Source organism: Pan paniscus, chromosome 5 (assembly GCF_029289425.2).
Source record: "Pan paniscus chromosome 5, NHGRI_mPanPan1-v2.0_pri, whole genome shotgun sequence".
Taxonomy (NCBI): Eukaryota; Metazoa; Chordata; class Mammalia; order Primates; family Hominidae; genus Pan; species Pan paniscus.
In genome coordinates this window covers 94727687-94733686 of record NC_073254.2, presented here as the reverse complement: position 1 = coordinate 94733686, position 6000 = coordinate 94727687, and the positions used below count along the sequence as shown (strand labels likewise).

General features: G+C 34.5%; 1 long non-coding RNA gene across 1 annotated transcript in view; it reads right to left on the bottom strand.

Annotated features, from left to right (window-relative positions):
- Positions 1 to 621: 621 nt before the first annotated feature.
- Positions 622 to 6000, bottom strand: part of LOC134730602 (uncharacterized) — a 619806-nt gene continuing 614427 nt past the window's right edge. The window contains exon 4 of the long non-coding RNA XR_010112443.1: positions 622 to 1012. This is a non-coding gene — a long non-coding RNA (uncharacterized LOC134730602). The remainder of the gene's footprint in view (positions 1013 to 6000) is intronic.

Genomic DNA, 6000 nt, shown 5'->3' with positions numbered 1-6000 from the left:
ATATTTGTTTCATATTATCACCTTTTCCACCTCCTGCAGGTGGGATAACATTTTTTCACTCTGCTGTCCCTTCCGATAATTTGCAGTACACTTTGGTTTGTTAATTGTTGTGTTTAAAAATATGTTTCTATTCCTTCTTTGTTTAAATTCATTTATTAAAAAATGCAAGGCTGAGTGCACTGGCTCGCACCTGTAATCTCAACACTTTGGGAGGCCAAACCAAAGTGTTGTGGGGATAGCTTGAGCCCAGGAGTTCGAGACCAGCCTGGGCAACAAAGTGAGACCCCCCCCATATCTACAAAAAATTAAAAGGTAGCTGGGCATGGTGGTGCCCACCTGTGGTCTTAGCTACACAGGAGGCTGAGGTGGGAGGATTGCTTGGGTCTAGGATGTTGAGGCTGTAGTGAACCATGTTCACACCACCACGATCTAGTGTGGGTGACATAAACAAACACACAAATGAATGAACAAAAAATGTAACTAACGAATATGTTGTCACACAAATTTTGATATGTCTTTATTCAGTATATGGAGACTTATTTTCTTCTTTAAATATTGCAGAGTGCTGAATGTGGAAAGTGAAATATGGCAAATATTCAACAGAATAAATCTTTCACTCTGTTAAGATAGGTGAAAATACTGATTTCCATACTTTATTTTGGTTGTATTTATAATTGTATAATTGAAATAAGTTGTTTTGGCACTCTCCATTCATTTACCCTTCTCCTGTTGCAAATATCCCAAATACTTCTGCCTCACTCTGAGTCATGTGGTTTTGAAGAGGCTTTGGAGCGTCATGTGACCTAAATTCTGCCTCAATTGGTAAATTCATCACTGTAGCACTGATGATTTTTCAGGGATAAGTACAAGCTTAATTCTGGCCAGGAAAAGTCAGACTCAAGATTTTAGTTTGAAATTGTTTGAAGAAAAAGAGATTCTCTTTTCCTTTTCACTTGAACTTAAGAAGATGATGAAGCTAGAGCCGCTAGAGTCATCTGCTACATTGGGAAACCTGAGAATAGAGTCAATAGAGAGAAAATACTGGTGAAAGATGAAGAGAAAAACTAGTTATTGTTGATACTGTTGTGGCTGTTTCAGTAACATGAACCAAAAATACTCCCCTTTAAACTCCAGCCACTGAAGTTAGGAGGTTTCATACTTAAAATGTAAAGACCACTTCTCAGCTGTTGTTAGGAGCGGCTGAATCACTGTTTGAGCCAGGAGATCTCAGTTCCCCTTAACTCTGCCTTTGATTATCTGCACGGCTTTGGGTCAATCACTTTATTCTCCAGTCCTGGCTGCCAAATGTGGGAGTTAGGTGAGACATTCTCTCTGATACCTTCTAGTTTGATCATTCTGTAAAGCAGGTTAATGTGAGCATGTGACTAAAAACACCATGACATGCCCTGAAGTTCTCCCAGACTACAACACTTGAATTCTGTCTTCTATCAGCTGTTCACAGAGGAGGATCCAGAACTCATTTGCACAAGTGCCTGGCTTAACTCTGTTAAAGTGTTGGTACCTCCTGCTAAAACAATCATCAAGTGGCTCTGGGACATGTGCTAGAGCCTGCCCAGTCTCTGATGCATGGTCCAGCACTGAGCCAAAATATGTTTCCAGGAGAAACACGGTCATATGGACTGCTTAATTTCTATTCCTTGAAAATGTCACAGTTTTTTTCCTATGTTAGAAAATTGCTGTGGAATGACTTTTGAAAAATTCCCAGTAGTGAATTAAATGAAACCTTTGAGAAATGTTGACTGTGGTTTTAAAAAATTAAGTTAAACAAGCCTAAGAGACACATATTCCCATGCATTTTGCCATGTTTAGAAGCCATTCGCTTCAATAGAAATGTGTGGGGAGTCTACTGTCTCCGTATATGGCCTCTAAAGTCAGACTCGCCATTTTATCTTAGCTTTGTGGCTTGACCACAAAGCTGGGTGAATTTGGTCAAGTCACTTAACCTTTCTAGGCTTCAGTGGTCTCTCCTATTAAATGAAGATAGTAATATTATATATCTCTTAGGATTCTTGAGGATAAAAATTCTTGAGGAAAAATACAATACTGAGTAGAGTGCCCAGCATTTAGGAAATATTCATTAGCACATTCAAGAAAGACACCTGGTTATAATATTATATTATAAATATTTACATATGCATACACATATATATCACATTTGTCATGTACATGTACACATATATGTATTTTACATGTATTATATGCTATCTTTATTGAGTAGTGAATGTGTTACCATTGTATTTTTTTCCTTGTTATTTCACATATATATCTCTATAAAAGTAAAAATTCAGAAGTAGCCTGTTTTATGGCTTGTAATATAAATTATCTTATTGTCCATCTAAATGGATTATAACAACTGAATAACTTCCAATTTAAACACCTCATTGTCTACCATGAGGAAAAATCATATAAATTTAGCTCTAAACATTGGCTTGCCTATATAACACCTGACTTGAAGTTTCAGGGATCATGGCAAATACAACAGCAAATGATGTGTTATAGGATTCACAACTCTGCCAACACCAGTTGCATATATTTTTCCATTGTGTCTTTAAATGCCAATAAGATTTTTTTGTTTGCTAAAATATCATTCTGTTACTGTGAGAAGTGAAAACAAAACACTGTCTTCTAAGGCATCATTACTTATTGAGAAACAAGAGTTTTATATAACCATTTAACTCATCTATCCTGTGGAGATCTAAAGATCACGTTTAACTAGTTTTCCACTTCTGACTTTCTGCCTCAATTTTAATAAACTACTGAGTATGGGCTAGCCTCCAAGTCTTAAATTCACACATAGTAGTGAACAGTTATATAATTGTCATTTGACTAACAACTCAATAACAAGAACTTTTATATGTTTCCATAGATATTACCTAAAGAATTTGAGATCTATTTTTATATTTTCTGTTGATTACAAAGTTTCAAATAGGCAGATCGAAATCTTTGTTCAGTTCTATTTTATAATGGTTAACATTTTTAGAAACAAACACAAAAAGTGATATAAAACTTTATAACTTACTAATTCCAATAATTTACTAAAATTATTCATTAAGCTCTGGTTTAAAAATTTAAAGAAAAACATTGAAAATTTGTTTTATTTTAAAAATTCTATTGTTTAGTTTGTCTCTAGTTAGACACACATTATACAAGATAAATAAATTTTGGCACCCCTGGTAAAGCACTACTCAGGGAAAAAAATAGGAATTTATTCTTTTTCCTACCTTTCATGATTAGAATTCATCGACCTTTCTTCCATACAGTCCTGACTTCCCAGGGTTTCACATATTTATGGAGGACCTTTTGAATAGCAGCCATCAGTTTTAGGTGCTAAATTTACAAAGAGAAATTATATATGACCTCTTTGCCCTGTTTTTCATCCTTTTCTATCGGAAGAACTATTCATCCTTCAACTCTTAGGTGGAAGATTCTCTCCTTCAAGAAGCATTCTCTCTTTAGGCAGCCTTGATAGTGCTACATCTTCCTTGAACTCTCAATATATTCTGTACAAAGAGCTACGTAATCTATAGCACTTTAGAGCCTTGATTTGCTTATATGCCTGTATTCCCCTGATAAGCTTCAGGTCTCTAGGAAGTGAGGACTTTGTTTTACTTGACTTTGACTTTCCCACCTAGCATTATGTTTTTCAAAAAGCAGTTACATTATTTCTTTGAATGCATGATAGAATAACTGAGCTTACAGCCTAATCTAGTTCTACACGGTGATACTGTCTCCTGGGATGATTCCAACTTTCCGAAATGTAAGACCTCCTAAATCCCAGAAAAAGGAAAAAAATGTATTAAATCTCTTCGCTTTGAGCGTATTTTCAAAAGTTAGTTAATTTATTACTATGTTGACAGATGATGCAGATTTTGCTTAAATTTTATTATATGAAACTGATTGTAAATTCACAGAGGGTTGTAAAGATACTATAGAGAGGTTCTGTGCTTCAGTTCATCCAGTTTCCTGTAATGGTTACATCTAATACTGCAATAGCGCAGTATAAAAACCAAGAAATTAGCATTGGTACAACATATGTATATAGTTCTATGCCATTTTATTGCTTGCAGATTTGTGTAAACACTATCACTATTAAGGTACAAAATTATTCTAACAGTAACATACCTCTCTATACCCCTTTATACTCACACCCATCCTTTCCTGCAACTATCCCTAACAATTGGTAAACAACATTTTGCTCTCTGTCTCCATAATTTTGTAATTTCAAGATCATAATCTAAATGGAATCATATGTATCATACCATCATCACATTGTTCACATATAATTTATCACAGTCAATTGTTGCAACACTTTTTAAGTTGAAGTGTAGCAACCTTACCTGCCTTTATACTCCTTTAACATCCCTTATTTATAATATGAATGTTTTGAATATTTTCCCTACCTACATTTAGAAGATCAGATGGTGATTTAATTATTACTTCAACTGTCAAATATAATTTAGAAAACTCAAGAATAAAAGAAATGTCTATTATATTTACCTATAGTTTTACTTTTTCTATTTTTCTTTCTTGCTTTCTGATGTTCTAAAATTCTTTCTTTTATAATTTGTTTAGCAAATTTTCTTTAGCCATTTCGTTACAGTAGGTCTGCTGGTGAAAAATTACAGTAGTCTTTCTTCATCTGAGAATGTCTTGATTTCCTCTTCATTAATGAAGGATATTTCAGTGGATATAGGATCTTAAGTTGACAGTTATTTTCTTCCAGTACTTGAAAAGTATTGTGTCACTTCCTTTTCACCTCCACAATTTTTGATGAGAAATCTGCTGTCATTCAAAATGTTTTTCCCCCATAGGTAAGATTTTTTTCCTACTGCCTTCAAGATTTATATTTGTTTTTAGTTTTTAGAAATTTCATTATGATGTGTTTTGGCATGGATTTATTGGGCGTATCCTGTTTGGGGCTTACTCAGCTTCTTGAATCAGGTAGATTTACATATTTTCTACCATTTCAACCATTATTTTTAAAAATACTTTTTCAGCTCCTCTGTGTTTCTCCTGTTCCTCCAGAATTCTGTTAACATGAATTTAGAGCTATTGTTATAGCCTTCTAGGTCCCTAAGGCTTTGTTTATTTTTTTAACAGTCCACTTTCTTCTGTTGTTCAGGTTGAGTAATTTCTATTATTTTATCTTCAAGATCACCAATCCGTTCCTCTGTCTCCACCATTCTGCAGTTAGGTTCATCTATTAAGATTTTATTTTGGTTATTATATTTTTTATTTCTATTTAGTTATTTTCTAAAAACTTGAATTTTAGGTTCAGGGGTACATAAGCAGGTTTGTTATATAGATAAAGTCATATCACTGGGGTTTGATATACATATTTTCACTGAGGCACTAAACCTGGAACCCAATGGTTATTTTTTCTGCTCTTCTCCCTTCTCTCATCTTCCACCCTCTGGTAAGTCCCAGTGTCTGTTGCTCCCTTCTTTGTGTCCATGTATTCTCATAATTCAGATCCCACTTATAAGAACATAAAATATGTGGTTTTCTGTTCTTGCATTAGTTTGTTAAGAATAAAGGCCTTTGGTTTCATCTATGTTCCTGCAAAGGACAGGATATTTTTCTTTTTATGGCTTCATAGTATTCCATGGTGTATATGTACTATGTTTTCCTTATCCAGTCTACCACTGATGGACATTTAGGTTGATTACATATTTTTGCTATTGTGAACAATGCTGCAATGAACATATGTGTGCATGTGTCTTTAAAGTAGAATGATTTATATTCTTTTGGGTATATACCCAGTAATGGGACTGCTAGAACAAATGGTAGTTCTGTTTTTAGCTTTTTGAGGAATGGCCACACTGCTTTCTACAATGATTGAACTAATTTACACTCCCACCAACAGTGTATAAGTGTTCCCTTTTCTCTGCAACCTCACCAGCATCTGTTGTTTTTTGACTTCTTTGTAATAGCCATTCTGACTGCTGTGAGATAGTCAAATGTGGTTTGCCAGCACAG